Source organism: Aegilops tauschii, chromosome 6 (assembly GCF_002575655.3).
Source record: "Aegilops tauschii subsp. strangulata cultivar AL8/78 chromosome 6, Aet v6.0, whole genome shotgun sequence".
Lineage (NCBI taxonomy): Eukaryota > Viridiplantae > Streptophyta > Magnoliopsida > Poales > Poaceae > Aegilops > Aegilops tauschii.
Window position 1 is genome coordinate 413,711,671 of NC_053040.3, and position 18,883 is coordinate 413,730,553.

An 18,883-nucleotide genomic window follows, 5' to 3' on the forward strand; every position below is an offset into this window, starting at 1 on the left:
ACACGCCACTTTCCACTCACGCACAAGGGCTGGTGTGTGGGCATTTGCCATCTCGCCCGCACGCCCGTCTCATCTCCCACACCCAAGTTGCCACTTGCCATGTGTTTTGCAATGTACATGGCAACTGCCCTAGTGTGCTTTATAAGCAGGTGGCAACTCTCTTTTTTTACCCGAACATGTCAGTTGCCATGTATTTTGCAGGGTACACGGCAACTGCCCTAGTGTGCTTGTAAGCAGATGGCAACTCCCTCTTTTTACCCGAACATGTTGTTTTGCCATGTCTTTTTGTAGCGCTACACGGCAACTGCCTAGTGTTAGTAGGTGGCAACTCCTAAAGTTTTCAAATCATGGCAACTGTAGTAAACCAGACCATACATGGCAACTGCCTAGTGTTAGTAGGTGGCAAACCCCTAAAGTTTTCAAATCATGGCAACTATAGTAAACCAGACCATACATGGCAACAACCGCAGTTGCCCAAAAATGGCATCTGGAACTTTTGACATGAGATGGCAACTGCAGTTGAGCAACCATGGCAATTGTAGTTGTCTGACATGGCAACCGTAGTTCAGCGACATGGCAACTGCAGTTAAACGAACATGAACGAGGGTCTGGACCATGGCAACTGCGGGCGCGCGGTGACTATCACGCGGGGCGTGCGGGACCACGAGGTACGAGGCCTGACGTACGGGGCATGTGGGCGTTATCTATCTCGCCCACACGCACGCGTGTGAGAGGGATCGGGAGGAAAAAAAGAAGTGTGTGGGCGTTACTTGTTTTGCCCACACGTAGGTGTGTGGGCTATTCCTCTTATACACAACACAAAATGTGTGGGCAGACCCCTTAACGCCCACACGTGTGGCACTTATCGGCGTCCTAGATTAACTAGATGACCAGTTGCGCCCATAGCGCAAAAAGCGAGAGCGAGCCAAGTCTTATAGCATACATGGTACCTTCATAGCTTAAAAGAAAGCATTGAGATCACTTATAATCCATTACATATAAGATTGATTCAGAACCAACTTAGCAAAAAGCGAGTTGCACCCATGCATATAAGATTGATTCAGAACCAACTTAGCAAATACTTATAACCCATTACATGGTAGCTTCATAGCTTAAAAGAAAGTATTGAGATCACTTGATTATAGCATACATTGGCTTTATAAAGCAAGCTATATTGGTAGATATGCATTGCATGAGTCTTGTATTTGCCGCCAGTAGGTATATGCCCCAGTGGTACTTGTTTAGTTTTTGCAGAATGTATTCTGATTGCGAAGTCGTATCGTGAAGCTATTCTGCAACATAGCATACTTGCAAGAGAGTATGTTCAGATCATTATCTTCGGGTGTTGATCCTGGAGTGAAACTAACTATGCGCTAGAAATGAAAATGCATAACCTAGTTTAGTAAGCTATCCGTGAGTGTGCTCGCGAGAATCTCTATTCCTCCTGCTTGTCTCCTTCCTCATCCTCCCTTCCTCTACCCACTCATACATACCTTGACTCATGGAGATAACAAATCAGCAGTATAAAGAGTTCAACAAAATCCCCTTGTTGTGGGCATAACGCTGAGCTGTGTTGATGTCTCACAGAGTATCGTGCTGGCCAGCATGTGGACTTAGGTCTCAGGTCTGGTAGTAGTAGATAAGCTTCTAACAGATAAATGTTCAGTCCGGCTACATCCAGTATTAATGGCTATTGCAGACCAGGAAGATCCAAGGAACCTTTTCACAATGCTCCTTGTGATTGAAGCTTGGAGTGAGCTGATGAAAGACACGAACAAACTAACCCCTTTAGTAAGGAGAGATGACCGGACGTGTCCATTTGAGAAGATCAAGTTCAGAGAAACAATAATGTTCATTTGGGATTGGGCATAATAATCGCTTCAACTTTGAAACTCAAAACCAAGGTACCGATTAACATCCTACACACACACACATGCATGCACACACACATGACTGGATAAAACACCATGAGAAGATTAGTAAGTGAGCTAATTGATTGTAACAGATAAATAGATAACTAAATTTCATGGCTTTATAAACAAATAAGGATGATATTGACTAATCATCACACAAGAAAGCTGCAATTTTAGATGCCCTAAGTCGAGGGTTTGTTCATGGAACAAATGAGTAGGTGAGAAGCGTGTGAATCTGACCATCCAGATGCATGTGCTTCCTGAGACCTACCTCCTAAATACAACACAAAAATTAATCAGAAAATTAGCAAACTCTGCGTTAGCAAAAAATGCAGCGATATGAGGAGAAAGAAAACAAAGCTCAAAACTTGGTGCGGGACTCATGATGCTGATGACGACGTCTGCGCGTTCCTCTGATCCATGCCCTACAAACACAGAATCAGCACAGATCCGCCGAGGCAAGTCAGACGAGGGAAGCAGGTAATGGTGGAGGTGGTTTACCTTTGCGGTGAAGACCGAGGAGGAAGGCGAGGGGGAGAAGGACAGAGGAGATGGCCAGCGCCGCGACGGCGGCCGCCATGCCGGTGCGGAGGCGTTTGACCCAATTTTCTAATTAAGCTTTTGGTTATCCAATCCAAGTTTTAATTCAACACTCAGTAGCTCGCATCGCCTTTCTACTACAATTTCTTCATGGCACATCTGCTAGCAGCGGCTACTCCTGTATCCAACGTCCATCTGTAAGGAATCAAACACAAGGAATTGCAAGTTCTGCTGTAATTAGTTCTCCTCTTTTTCTGGACATAATTTCAGTTCCTATTAGGAAACCACAATGTGCCTAATCCAGAATTACTTCTACAGGTACCAACAATAATTAGTAAATTTATCGTGTCCAGCATCAAACTGATCCACATATTTTTACAAAAGCACAATTAGGGATTACAGAGGATTTTACCCTTGAAGTGGACTTGTTCTTTTGCTCCCTTTTTGCTTCTTAGGGACTACACGGAGCATCTCCTTAGCTTTCTTCTGCTCGCCTTGCAGGCCATCATTGGTGTACTTTCCCGGCCACTCCTTCTTCTCTAGCACCATTCACTTCAGTCTACTTCTCATCAGTGAGCGGCACATGTGAGACAAAGTCTATCATCGTTTTCAGTGATTGTTCCGACAGAAACCTGCGCGCACAATTATACATAAGAGACAATGTCGCCACAGTATTACATGGCAAAGGGGTTGAACCTGATAATAACTGATGATCCACCAACTTGCAACCTTCAAAGTCCGGCTTCAGCTGCAGCTAGGGCTGGAATTCGAGCCGAGTCGAGCCAGCTCGGCTCGACTTGCTAGAGCTCGCTTCGTTAACGAGTTAGCTTGACTCGACTCGTTATTAGAACGAGCTCAAATCCAAGATTGGCTCGGCTCGTATAACTCGCGAGCTGGCTCGTTTAGCTTGTTAAGTTCGTTAAAGATATGAACATAAAACCCTCAAGTATTATAAAAATGATTATGTATATATTAAACATATATATCACTAAACAATAGTAATTTCCTTGTAACGCATGAGTCTCCTAGGCGGCTGGGCCTTCAACGGCTAGGCCTTGCGTTGTGCACCTGGGACATAGGTGGTGAGTGGCTTTTTTTGTATTGGGAGTGGCTGATCTTTTGTACCGAGCCTAACAAGTTACACGAGTACTCGTGAGATTGACTTGTTTAACTTGGTCTATAAACGATCTGAAACTAAAGCTCAGCTCGACTCGTTATTCTTCGAGTTCGAGCCGATTCGAACCGAGTCACGAGCTACTCGTTTAGCTCACGAGTTTCGAGCTTTTTTTCCAGCCTTAGCTGCAGCCTCTGTATACTTTAGCTGAAGTTATCTTGCATACTTACTTCCTGAAACAAGCCTAAAATGGTCACCAGAAGATAATAATTGTGAGCATTTGTATCTTTTTCTGTCGCAAGCATGGCAGTGTTTTTCCTAAGCTTATTACGTGCCCAAGAACATAGAACAACACGTACTTTCATACTACAATTCAGAATTGTGTATCCTGATAGTCTTTTAGATCTCTGAACAGAGCTAACATATAGTGAAAAACCGTGGAACTTTAAACAGTCAGATCAAGTAACTGACTTCTCCTAATTCCATAGCGAGGTGTGCCAATTCGCCTGGACGGTCAGAAAACAAATTATGGATAACAGTAGAGATCTTAGGGCCTTTAGGTGTTTCTTCTGTTGATCTATAGACACAGTGAGAACATCCAACTTTCAAGCAAGGGTCAGCTCTAAAAATTGGGTTCACCACCGGCCTATTTGCAGCACCTAGCTTTATCTCCTCTTGCTATTTCTGAATGCAGTGTGATATTATTATGACTACAGTTTAGATTGGCTGAAACAAAGAAAGCTAAGAACCATAAAAAATATAAAATTATTATGTGCTTTTTAGGCAAAGACAAACATGAATGTGTAGGACAGTAATTTGCTAAGGGCATAACAAAAATGATAGCAGAAGAAGCCACAAACTTTAGACATGGTGGAGATGCAAAGCTAATCAGGCAATGGAGGGAAGATGCTTCCTCTTCTCCGTTGAATCCATCACCATACGGCTAGGTGAGGAGCTGCCGCTTGCATCTTCCGTTTTCGCTAGGCGAGAGGAGAGGAAGCACACGTCAATTCCATCCATCTTCTTCACCGAGCGATGCCAGGCAAGGGGGAAGGGGGGAGGAATGGATCCGTCCTTCCCTGATGAGCGCAGAGCAGCAAGGGAGAGAGGACGAACTCAAGAGGAGGCGGTGGTGCTCCGGGCACCGCGAAGCTGGTCGATCGGGCAGACAAAAACGGGAGAGGAGTTGTAGCAGCGGCTGGAGAGGGAGGATGGATGTGGGAGGAATGCAGCGACCATGGGGATCGGCCCGACCTTGCGGGTGCAGGTCGACAGTAGCCGGTGACCCTCTCCCCTCTCACTTTCTTCGTCGTGGGCGGGTGCGGCGGTGGCGGCGCACCCGGGGCGGACGAGATGCTAGGGGTGCATTCAAGTGATCTGCAGTTTTAGGCCCTGTTTGATGGCAAAGTCTTGGATAACCCAAAGTATTTGAAAACTACAGTATTTTAATCTATAGGCATAAGATACCACAGTTTTGACATACAGAAGTTTTCTAGAGTATTGAGAATACTGCAAACATGTTTGGCTATTGCTTACATAAAACATAAATTAGCAATTGTTCACAGTTGCAAACACGCATGTATGTACCAAGCTCCCTTGTCGTTGCATACTTGGACAACCGCATACATAAACTTGAAAGGCCATGCACGTAGCTAGCTTACCAAAAGCGGGGGCAGTTGAATTACCAGGAGCAAAGCTACCGGCTGCGCGTGGGCTGGAACACTCCGCCATCATCAGCGTCACCGTCGAGGGTCACCACGGGAACGTCCACAATGGTGCCGACGGTGCACCAACATTAACTCAGAATAGCAAACAAAGCTCAGTCCACTTATAACCAATGATTGTGCATGATGCATCCATCCATTCTATCGGAGAGGCTGTGTTATTTCTTCTTCTTGTGCTAAGATTGATAGCATCAAGTATTATATGCTTTTGTTTCTCAAGTAGAGCCTTGTGAGATAGATGTGTGTGCCACCGTCCTTGAATGGGGTGCCTATTCGACTGCTTCCGCGCGGCCGGCGGCGAGCCGCGCCCGCGCCCAGCTCGTCTCCTCCTCCGTCGCCCTGTCCGCCAACCCCAAGGTTTCCTCTTCTTCTTCTGTCCTGCCTCGCGCGGAACCCGTGTGTGCCGTATATCTGAAAAATGAGTTGGCTAGGCTCAGAATTTTGAGTTGGCCCCTTTACATAAGTTTTAGATAAAGTTCCAAGGTTTCTTTAGAGTATTTATTTGTGTCGTTTCGATGTACGGTTTGAGAGCAGCCATCAGTTTAGTTTGGTGTCCCGAAATATATGTTCCTGGATACAGTATTTTGATATGGAAGATTAGGCCCTGTTAGAGGTGGTACTAAAATAAAGTTACAACATGAAAATTTTAGAGGCTGTTCTGTAGATACTTAAACACATATCACTTGTCAGGTTTTGTTCGGTATATTAAATCCTATGAAATTATCAAAGTGGGCTGTACTATGTTGGACAGAACTTTATGTTTGGACTTGGGTGAATGTAACCAGACTTATACTCTCAGATTTTGTCATAGTTGATGGTGTGAGGACTTATAATGTGATAAAGTATATACGTTGTTGCAACACCAAAATCAGTGAAATATATTTCCTTTTTTGCTGCCGATGACATCTCCTGGAATCTTGACTCCATAAAGTAAGGATTTAGATAACATCGTATGTTCAGAGTTCAGTTCTTTTCTTATCTGAAACTAACATATTTTACAATGGGCATGATGGATGTTGCAGGTTCATTGATGACAGCCAAGGGTTCATGCTCGGAAACGACTACATCTTGCTCCATGTTGTCGGCTCAGCTAAAGTCCTTAATCATGAGGAGATGGGACACGTCGATTGTTAGACCAATGATTGTTTCCAACATGCAAGGACGTGACCACACAAATTTATATATCTTGATCTCATATGCTATCAAGCTTTTCAAGTGCAGTAACCGAACACCGCTTTTATTTAAGGAAGAAGTTGCTGATTTTTTTATTTAAATAGTTGATACCTAACTAGGTGAACGAGAATTTTTTTTCCCTATTCGTGCATGTTTGCTAGTACTATTTGGTTGAACTGATGCAATTTGCATACTAACAAGTTTTCACTTTCCCGACGTGGGCGCAGAGGTGATCGACGCTGACTAGCACGGCCCGATGGCGTTGTGCTCTTTAACCACCCGGAGACGGACTTCGCCGTGAAGCCTGGTTGCCACGTTGCATAGATGATCGTCCAGGTGATTTCGACGCCGGAGGTCGCCGAGGTGGAGGACCTTGACGCCACCGTCCGGGGGAGGGAGGATTCGAGTCCACCAACGTCTAAACTCCGAGCCTAGGTAGATACATCTAGAGAAGTGGCCTGTTTAGGTTGGTGGTAGACCACTAGGGAAGGTACCCACCTTACGATGATGGTTGTGTGTGTCTGATGTTAACTGGAATCTTGAGATGGTTCTGTGACATGTTAAATGGAATATTGAGATGGTTCTGTGACATTCGTTTGTTTTGCATTGGGCGTATTACTATTCATGAATACTACATCTAATTTTTATTTTTTTAATTCCTAAATTGTTAGTAGTAGCATGGGGAGGAAACTGAGCGCTACTAGTATATAGGATACTAGTAGCGTTGGTTGTTTACCCACGCTACTACTATTTCATTAGTAGTAGCGCGCGTACGTAATAGCCGTAGCATGGGTGGCACACGCTACTACTAACAAAGTTAGAACTAGCGAGGGTTTAACCCACGCTACTACTAACTATTAGCTGTAGTGCGATACTAGTACGTAGCGCGGGTACCCGTGCTGCTAGTAGCCATTTTACCCGCGCTGCTAGTAGCCTTTTTCCTAGTAGTGTTCGGAAGCAGTAAATGAAGGAGTCTGGATGAAGGAGTTCATATCCAATCTAGGTGTCATACGTAGTGCCTTGGGTCCAATGAAAATCTTTTGTGACAATACTGGTGCAATTGCCTTGGCAAAGGAATCCAGATTTCACAAGAGAACCAAGCACATCAAAAGACGCTTTAATTCCATCCGCGATCAAGTCAAGGAGGGAGACATAGAGATTTGCAAAATACATACGGATCTGGATGTTGCAAACCCGTTGACTAAGCCTCTCTCACGAGCAAAACATGATCAGCACCAAGACTCCATGGGTGTTAGAATCATTACTATGTAATCTAGATTATTGACTCTAGTGCAAGTGGGAGACTGAAGGAAATATGCCCTAGAAGCAATAATAAAGTTTTTTATTTATATTTCCTTATATCATGATAAATGTTTATTATTAATGCTAGAATTGTATTAACCGGAAACTTAGTATATGTGTGAATACATAGACAAACAGAGTGTCACTAGTATGCCTCTACTTGACTAGCCCGTTAATCAAAGATGGTTAAGTTTCCTAGCCATATACATGAGTTGTCATTTGATGAACAGGATCACATCATTAGAGAATGATTTGATTGAAAAGACCCATCCGTTAGCTTAGCACTATGATCGTTCAGTTTGTTGCTATTGCTTTCTTCATGACTTATACATGTTCCTATGACTATGAGATTATGCAACTCCCGAATACCGGAGGAACACTTAGTGTGCTATCACACGTCACACCGTAACTGGGTGATTATAAAGATGCTCTACAGGTGTCTCCGATGGTGTTTGTTGAGTTGGCATAGATCGAGATTAGGATTTGTCACTCCGATTGTCGGAGAGGTATTTCTGGGCCCTCTCGGTAATGCACATCACTATAAGCCTTGCAAGCAATGTGACTAATGAGTTAGTTGCGGGATGATGCATTACGGAATGAGTAAAGAGACTTGCCGGTAACGAGATTGAACTAGGTATGATGATACCGATGATCGAATCTCGGGCAAGTAACATACCGATGACAAATGGAACAACGTATGTTGTTGTGCGGTTTGACCGATAAAGATCTTCGTAGAATATGTAGGAACCAATATGAGCATCCAGGTTCCGCTATTGGTTATTGACCGAAGATGAATCTCGGTCATGTCTACATAGTTCTCGAACCCGTATGGTCGGCACGCTTAATGTTCGATGACGATATGTATTATGAGTTTTGTGATTTGATGTACCGAAGGTTGTTCGGAGTCCCGGATGTGATCACGGACATGACGAGGAGTCTCGAAATGGTCGAGACATAAAAATGATATATTGGATGATGTTATTCGGACACCGGATGAGTTCCGGGGGTCACCGGATAAATATCGGTGTGCCAGAAGGGTTATCGGAACCACCGGAGAAGAAATGGGCCTTGTTGGGCCTAAGGGGAGAGAGAGAGGGGCAGCCAAGGGCTGGCCGCGCACCCCCCATGAGCCTAGTCCGAATTGGACTAGGGGGACGGGCGCCGCCCCCTCCTTCCTTCTCTTTCCCCTGTCCTTCCTTCTTCTCCTAGTTGGACTAGGAAAGGGGGTATCCAACTCCTACTTTGAGTAGGATTGCCCCCCTTGGACGCACCTATGAGGGCCGACCGGCCTCCCCGTTGCTCCTTTATATACGGGGGCAGGGGGCACCCCATACACACACAAGTTGATCCTAGCCGTGTGCGGTGCCCCCCTCCACAGATTTCCACCTCGGTCATATTGTCGTAGTGCTTAGGCGAAGCCCTGCGTCGGTAACTTCATCATCACCGTCACCACGCCGTCATGCTGACGAAACTCTCCCTCGGCCTCAGCTGGATCTACAGTTCGTGGGACGTCACCGAGCTGAACGTATGCAGATCGCGGAGGTGTCGTGCGTTCGGTACTTGATCGGTTGGATCATGAAGACGTTCGACTACATCAACCGCGTTACTTAACGCTTCTGAGGGGGTCCTGGATTAGGGGATCCTCGGACGGCCGGACTATATACTTTAGCCGGACTGTTGGACTATGAAGATACAAGATTGAAGACTTCGTCTCGTGTCCGGATGGGACTCTCCTTGGCGTGGAAGGCAAGCTTGGCAATACGGATATGTAGATCTCCTCCCTTGTAACCGACTCTGTGTAACCCTAGCCCCCTCCGGTGTCTATATAAACCGGAGGGTTTAGTCCGTAGGACAACAACAATCATACCATAGGCTAGCTTCTAGGGTTTAGCCTCTACGATCTCGTGGTAGATCAACTCTTGTAATACTCATATCATCAAGATCAATCAAGCAGGAAGTAGGGTATTACCTCCATCGAGAGGGCCCGAACCTGGGTAAACATCGTGTCCCCCGCCTCCTGTTACCATCCGCCTTAGACGCACAGTTCGGGACCCCCTACCCGAGATCCGCCGGTTTTGACACCGACATTGGCGCTTTCATTGAGAGTTCCACTGTGCAGTCATCATAAGGAGCGATGGCTCGTCTCGTTGGCAAGGACAACATCACCTCTGGGGGAGCCCTGGCTGTAGGCCAAACTCTCTGACTAGGCGGCTTTGTCATGACCGCCCGTTCGCTGCGCCGACGATGACTTCTCGGGTCATCGAAAATAGCCTCCACATCGGCTCGGAATTCACCGAGCAGATGGGTCCAATGGAGCTCTCCTCTTTGAACGAGCTCTTGGATCGCATCGCCGCTTTGGGAGTCGCTACAGACTATGATCGGATTGGGCTTAAACCCGACCAAAGGGAGATTAACTCTCCGCCGGTCACCCATCAGATAGCGATGGTGGAGGAGCAATGCGGCAATTCTTCCTCTATCTTGAGGATAAACTATGTTCGGATTCCCGAGCTCTACGAGCCGGATACACGTCTACGGGAGGACATCGCCCAAACCCTGAACCTAGAATCAGGCAGCGGGCCAGACCTATTGGGCAACATCCCGGAGCCCGAATCTCCAACATCGGAAACTCCTCCGCCCCTGGGTCTCAGATCGAGTCAGGGTTCGGACTTAAATCCACCCACCCACCCAGATATAAGCGATCTTTCCCACATTAGACAAGAGCCCCAGGAGACAGTACACCACTATTGGGCCAGATTCCTCCTTGTAATGAACAAGGTCAAGGACTGTCGCGAGGAGGACGCAATTTCATTCTTTTGCAAAAATTGCACGGACAAGGGAATCCTCAACGCCATAAGTCGCCGTGACATAGCACACTTCGCTGACTTAGCGGCTATAGTACAGAAGTACTGTGCGATGGAAAGCGCCTGGAAAACCCAAACAAAATTCTGGGATTCTGCGGCTCTCACTAAAACCCCCGTCCGAATTAAAAGGGTGTACTCTCATAAATCACCCGATCCCATTACAAAGAAACAAAAGCCCACTACAGGGCGTGGCACCGTACTGGAGGGATGGCTCAATGGGCCATGTAAAATTCACAGTACAGCGGATACCATACCAACACACAGCCTTAGAGCATGTTGGGTACTCCGGCGGGTGGCCAAGAGCGGTGAGGATATCCTCATCAACAATACCGCAGAGCACCATCCCATGGAGAACAACAGTACAGTATTGAAAATCTTCGAGACCTTCGCCTCAAATAATAGGCGTAAGTGAGCACTCCGCAGCCTCGCCGAAGTCTGCCACGTAGCAGCAATAAATCCATGGAGCGACACGGCTATCACCTTCAACGCCAGTGGCGAACCTAAATTCTGAACAGCCCGAGCACCAGCCGCCTTGGTCCTTAGTCCAATTGTGGAAGGCTTCCGGCTTACTAAAGTGCTCATGGACGGCGGCAGCGGACTAAACCTCATCTATGGGGAGACCCTTCAAAAAATGGAAATAGACAGAAGCCGCATTGAGCAAAGCAGCACGACCTTCAGAGGAATCATCCCTAGTCGAGAGGCACGATGTGTTGGCAAAATCACACTAGATGTGGTATTCGGCATGCCGGAGAATTATAGGTCCGAAGAAATCACATTCCAAGTGGCCCCGTTCAATAGCGGATACCACGCCCTTCTAGGGCGGGAGGCATTCACGATCTTCCAAGCTATACCCCATTACGGGTACATGAAGCTCAAAATGCCCGGACCCAATGGAATCATCACTCTAGCTAGTGATCCGGACATAGCACTCCGCGCCGAAAATAAAATAGCCGCACTAGCCCTCGAGGCGTTATCCGAAGCCCTCGTGGCCGAGGAATTAACTGCGCTGCGCTCCACGGTGGACAGGGACGACGTGATACTCGATAAAAGATCCAAGTCCACCTCTTTTAAACCAGCGGATGAAATAGTCAAATTCCAAGTCCAGCCAACGGACCCTACAAAAACAGCATCCATCGGGGCACAGTTAAACCCCACAGTAGACGCCGCACTACGGGATTTCTTGCGCGAGAATTGGGACATCTTCGCCTGGCATCCTTCAGACATGCCAGGAATCCCACGCAGGCTGGCCGAGCATAGCCTTAACATCCTAAAGGGATTTATGCCTGTCAAGCAAACTCTTTGGCGCTTCTCTGAGCCTAAGTGACAAGCCATGGGAGAGGAGCTAGCCAAATTACTGGAGGCCGGATTCATTCGAGAAATAAAACATCCGGACTGGCTAGCAAACCTGGTGATGGTACCAAAGAAGGACAAATCCTGGTGCCTATGCGTCGACTTCAAGGACCTTAATAAGGCTTGCCCAAAGGATCCCTTCCCCCTCCCTCGCATCGATCAAATTATCGACGCTACAGCAGGACATGACTCATTGTGCTTCCTCGACACATTCTCCGGATACCACCAAATTAAGATGGCGGAGTCCGATCAAGTCGCAATGGCATTTATCACTCCATACGGCCCCTTCTGTTTTAACACCATGCCTTTCGGGCTCAAAAACGCCGGTGCAACCTATCAACGCATGATTCAGACATGCTTGGAGACACAGATTGACAGAACAGTGGAGGCATACGTAGACAATGTGGTCATTAAAACCAGACACGTCGAATCTTTAATAGACGACTTGAGGCTCACGTTCGATAATCTCCGAACATACGACATTAAGCTCAACCCGGAAAAATGCGTCTTCGGCGTGCCTGCCGGAAAGCTCTTAGGCTTCATCGTCTCCAACAGAGGAATCGAAGAAAATCCGGCTAAAATCCGAGCTCTGTCACAGTTGGCCATCCCAACGGACCTCAAGCAAATCCAGAAACTAACTGGATGTGTGGCTGCTTTAAGCCGCTTCATCTCCCGATTAGGAGAAAAGGCACTACCTCTTTATCGCCTCCTGCGACGCACCGAACACTTCGAGTGGACGGACGCGGCCACGGCCGGATTAGAAGAAATAAAAGCCGTTTTGGCCACAAACCCGATCCTGGCCGGACCTAACGTCGGCGAACCAATGTTGCTATATATAGCGGCAACACACCAAGTTGTAAGCGCAGTGCTCGTCGTCGAACGAGAGATGGACGGACATAAATTCCCGCTTCAAAAGCCGGTATCCTATGTATCCACCGTCCTCACCCCATGAAAATCACGGTACCCACATTATCAAAAGATAGCATATGCGGTCTTCATGGCATCCCGGAAACTACGACACTACTTTCAAGAGTGTTCAATTACGATGGCCTCTGAAGTGCCACTCAACGACATAATAAACAACCGCGAGGCCACGGGCCAGATTGCTAAATGGGCTATTGAGCTCCTCCCGTTCGACATAATATACAAACCACGACGAGCCATTAAGTCTCAAGTACTGGCTGATTTCGTCACCGAATGGACAGAAGCCGAACTCCCTAAAGAGTACGACGCATACTCCAATTGGATTATGCACTTCGACGGCTCTAAAATGCTGGGTGGTCTGGGGGCTGGCGTCGTCCTGACGTCCCCCACCAGAGATACAGTCCAATACATCCTCCAAATACTATACACAGACTCCAACAACGCAGCCGAATACGAGGCCCTGTTACATGGCCTCTGGATGGCAGTCTCCATGGGCATTCAACGCCTGGAGGTGCGTGGGGACTCGAACATCGCAATATCTCAAATAAATGGAGACTTCGACGCCAAGGATCCGAAAATGGCGGCTTATCGCAACGCCGTCCTCAAAATGTCAGCTCGGTTCGAGGGGCTTGAATTCCACCATGTGGCTCGGGAAAACAATCAGGAGGCGGATATCCTCGCCCGCGCTAAGCGCGACCCTGTCCCACCTAACATCTTCTTGGAAAGGCTGTTTAAGCCATCCGTGGTATGGGAAGGGGACACCGGTAACAATAGTCCGGACCCGGCCACAACACCAGATACCGAACACTCTGACACAATCGGAGGCTCTGCCACCGAGATAACACCTTCAGCCCACGCGATAATGGCTATCATCGCCCCGTGGACAGAACCATTCCTGGCCTACCTAACTAGGCAGGAACTACCCGAGGACCAAAATGAGGCACGCTGCATAGTGCGGCGGTCTAAAGCCTACAAGGTCCACGAGGGAGAGCTTTATAAGAAAAGCACTACCGGAGTCCTTCAAAGGTGCATCTCCGAAGAGGAAGGGCGGAAACTTTTGGCAGAAATCCATGCTGGACTCGGAGGCCACCACGCCACAGCCCGGGAACTTGTAAGCAAGGCCTTCCGTACAGGTTTCTATTGGCCAACGGCCCGAGCAGACGCACAGGAGCTTGTTCAACGTTGCGTCGGTTGCCAGCTTTTTGCAAACCAAAGCCATATGCCGCCTACCGCTCTCCAAACAATCCCCATTACTTGGCCCTTTGTGGTCTGGGGGCTTGATATAGTCGGACCCCTCAAAGGGGGAAGCCATAAGGAAAAATACTTACTGGTCATGGTGGATAAATTCACCAAATGGATAGAAGCCAAACCTGTTAAAACGACCGAATCCGGACCAGTGATAGACTTCATATCTGGGGTTGTACACCGTTATGGCGTCCCCCACAGCATCATCACCGATAACGGCTCGAACTTCACAGCCGACGAGGTAAAACTTTGGTGCAGCAACATGGGCATCAAGCTCGATTATGCTTCTTTCTATCACCCGCAAACTAACGGTCAAGTCGAGCGAGCAAATGGTCTTATCATGAGCAGCATTAACCCTAGATTTGTACGGTCCTTAAAGGAATCAAACACGCACTAGGTATAGGAGCTCGACTTCGTACTATGGGGGCTGCGGACCACGCCGAATCGCACTACTGGATACACACCATTTTTTATGGTGTACGGCGCAGAGGCGGTACTACCCTGCGACATAATTCATGACTCACCTTGAGTGCGCATGTATGAAGAAAAAGAGGTCGAGCTTGATCGGCAGGACAGTTTGGACGCCCCCAAGGAGGAGCGTGACGTGGCAAAAGCCCGTTCCGCATTCTATCAGCAACAGGCTTGAAGGTACGAAAGCAGAGAAGTACGGGCCAAAACCTATAACGTTGGCGAACTCGTTCTACGCCTACCAGAGAAGAAAAAGAACAAGCTCAAGCCCAAATGGGAAGGTCCCTTCATTATTGACCAAGTTCTGACCGGTGGAGCATACTGTTTGCGGGATGCATCGGACAATCGACTCAAGCCAAACCCATGGAACGCAGCCAGACTCCAAAGGTTCTACGCCTAGTGCCGGACTCTATGTTCGTCTCCTCACCTCCGTCAATTTTTTACATATCCGTTATCAATTTTTTATCTATTTCTTTTTTCCTTTTTCTTCGAGGCCTTAAAAGGCTCAATTGTGTCTTGACTACACAATCTTGACGCGCTAACCGCGCTCATTATACCTGGGGGCTTCTTATACAGAAGCTTAATATAACTACTCTCCAAGCTCTATGCCCCACACATGTGTTATTCTTCCACATGTACCTTTTTTCGCCATTATATGCATCGATATGACTTAAGTTTTGGCCAAGCTAGGTTGCCTGGCTCTTGTGTTTATGCCCTACGTTCCCGTTAATTCGGCTAGGGCATAAGGGGACCACCTCTGCAATTGTTACTGCCGGGTCAGCCAGATGTGTACCTCAGACTGGGTGAAGACGAAAGCTAGCATTCTTAAGGGAATACTCGGTCGGTGAACAAAAGATGACTTTTATTTATTTTAATACATGCCCCCAGATGTTTATAGCCTGTGTCTCTTTTCGCAGTTCGGACATGCACATTAGGGCATGCGTACCTAGGGAAAGGAACCCTTAACGGAACTATTCTCCCTGGAAGATGTTTCTTACTATCCATGTAATATAACATAGCTAGTTGGGTACTTGTCTGTTCAAGCACTTATGACCCCTACGCCTGGTTTCCACGCATACCCCGGTTTTTACATAACTAAGCGGGTATTCGGATACACTCCGGACTGTCGGGTCCAGAGGTTAAAGCAAAAAGGTCTGCCATGACAAATGATTTACAATCCGGCTAGGGACAATACATGTCACTTGAAGTACATAGTCACTTAGACTGATTAAATTCTTCTTCTATACCATCCAACAGGCTGTCTATCCTACAATCTTGTTGGGTATACTTTGCGGCTAATTCTACTTGGTCATACACCAAACTGACGGGGATCTCTTTCCCATCGGGCCCCACAGATCCGACCTCGGCCATGTGGTTTGGGTCAGCCTTGGTATATCGCGTCTTCACCATGGCCCAGGCTTCCCTTGCACCTTGTCGGCAGGCTGATATCTTCCATAATCGGAAGCGCCGCCGCGCTCCCTTGAGCTTCTCCATGAGCTCCCCCATGCCTCCTGGCAGGGAGGCGGATGGCCACAAGGCTTGGGCAATGCCCTGCATCACCTGCCGAACTTGTTCGTGCAGTTGTGAGAACTCTGGCAGAAGATCACCTTCAGACCCGGGCATTTCCTCTACGGGACGACCCGTCAGCATACCTACAGATATAACTCTGTTAGCCGGCTTCTTCGCTGAACTCTTTAAAAGTTCGTTCAAGCACTTACTGAAAATGCCGCGTCGAAGCCACTTATTCTCCTTTACGGAGTACGCAAGCTGGGCTCGAACATCTTTCAGTTCCACGCCCAGCTGGATATTGGCATCTTGGAGATCGTTTTTCTCCTGCCTAACCCGCGTAAGCACGCGCTCGCCGGCATTTAGCTGTCGATTAGCACGTTGCGCATCCCCTGGCACGGCCTCCGGATTCACTCCGGAGTCATCTGCAGCATCTATTGTTAGATTTGCATGCATGCCGGACACTACCTGGTACATGGCATTCTTAGCAATGGAAGAAAGTGTTACCTGATGGGGCCTTCTCGGACTCTTTCATTGCGGCAATTGCGGCCTGAAGCTGGGCTTTGCACTCCTTCAGCTCTTGAGACAACTGGGTATTCTTCTCCGTCAGAACCTATGCAAACAATGATCCTTAAATCAGTTGTGCCAACTGTTTCAAGTCTCAGGGGCTACTGATATACATAATTATTAGATTTTCTTACCCATATATCCTTTACATACTGGTCCGTGGCTCTGGCAAGACCATTTTGAGCAGCTCGGATGTACGCGTCTCCTGAGTTGAAGGCATCGAACGCCACTTGGGAGAAACAAGCGTCACGGAGTACGGCCCGGCGATGCCTATGATTCATAGCGCTCTCCACTTCAGAATTTGTAGCGGATAGCCTATCTGCATCCTCTGTAGGAGGAACATCCGGCATTGGCCCCCTGTTAGTGTCCGCCTCTATGTCCAGCTCTAGAGCTTGACTGGTGGAAGCGTGACCGGCAGCCTCTCCGGATATAGTCCGGCAAGCGTTTTTCCTACCAGGAAATATGGGCGTTATTATATTTTAAAAAGACGACCACCACGGAGCGGGGTTCTCTTTCGTACCTCTGCGACGGCGTCTCACTCCTGACCGCCTTCCTTTTAAGCCTACCCGGCTTTGGTGCCCCTTGTTGGCGGGTCACTGCGGGTTCGGCATGGCGTCCCGAGGGCCTTCCCTGTAAAACACCATATGTGTGCGGTAGGTGAAGTACAGAAAAAGGGATCCTTCTTGGAAGTTAGGGCTCCGGTTTTACTTACATGCGACGCGGGGAGCAGTCCAGGATAATCGGCTATGATGGCCACCAAGGTACCGTCGCAGCTCAACTGATAGAATGTTCTGTCGATGAGCTCCACAAATGTGTCCGGATCTTCTTCGAGTCCGGGGTCGAGGGCCCGGTCAGGGTCCTCTGGTTGTGGAGACGGGTTGTGGACCTCCCTCACGGCTTTTTGTAGTTCCTGTTATGAAACAACAAGGTAAATACTTGTGACAAATAATGCGGAAAGGACTGGAGTAGAAAGTAGCAGCTCACCCAGCTTGGGGGGTTGTACATGGAGAATCCATCCCGTGGCTTAATACGGGCGAACTCCTCTTCTTCTCCTTTATACAAATCGGACAGTATCTTCGCTAGTGCGACGACGGAGTCCGGACCTTTACGACCGCAGCGGGTGGCGTCGTCTTCTCCATTGAAGTGCCACATGGGTTGTCCCCGATATTGAAGTGGCTGCACCCCCTGCATTATACATATGGACATAACCTCGGTTATTGTCAATCCTGATTTGGCCAACATATCTATCCGGCCCATCAGATAAAGGACTTCCCCGTTATCTTCCTCCTGGGGGCTCCGAGGGCGCCAGCTGCGGCGTTTCTTCAAAGGGGCGTTGTCAAACTCAGGAAGGCCCATCCGAATAGGATCTGGAAGGGGGACGTCCTCCATATAAAACCATTCCGAAGGCCAGTCTTCGGACGTCTTCTTCGGTGTACCGGACAGGTATCCGGTACCGGCGATGCGCCATATTTTGGCTCCGCCCACTTGATATAGTGACCCCTTCTGTGTACGGGGCACGAGGCAGAATAGCCTCCGCCATAGCTCAAAATGAGCTTCGCAGCCCAGAAACAACTCACAAAGGGCGACGTAGCCAGCGATGTGTAGGATGGAAGCGGGGGTAAAGTTATGCAACTGGAGGCCGTAGAATTCCAGGAGCCCACGGAGGAACGGATGAATTGGGAATCCAAGTCCCCTTAGTAAAAAAGGGACAAGGCATACCCGCTCCCCCTTGGATGGATTGGGGGAGCTCTCCGCTTGCTCCACGCCATTATAGGTGGCGATCCCGGCTCGAACGGGAACCATATACGCTGGAGGGAGAAATCCCTGGGTCTGTAACTCTACTAATTGGCTGTGAGGGATGGAACACCTCTTCCAATCGCCGGGCTTAGGGCTACGGGAGCGAGAGGAGGAGCTGCGATGGCCGGCCATGTTGGAATGGATTTTGCCAGGCGCGCTCCAATGGATACTCGCTGTGGGAGGATGGTGGGATCTGGATCTAAGAATCCCCGTCTCTTTAATAGACGGTTTACTCACATGGCTAGGGTGGCAAATGTAAAAATGCCCTGGCTTCTCGCATTCGCTTGACACGTGGAAGGTAGCCATTATTAGGCACGGAAGCCAAGGAGTCCAACATTTATGGGAAGCTGGACACTACTCAACAGGTACTCAGAATTTGGAGAAGAACCCGCCCTGCAA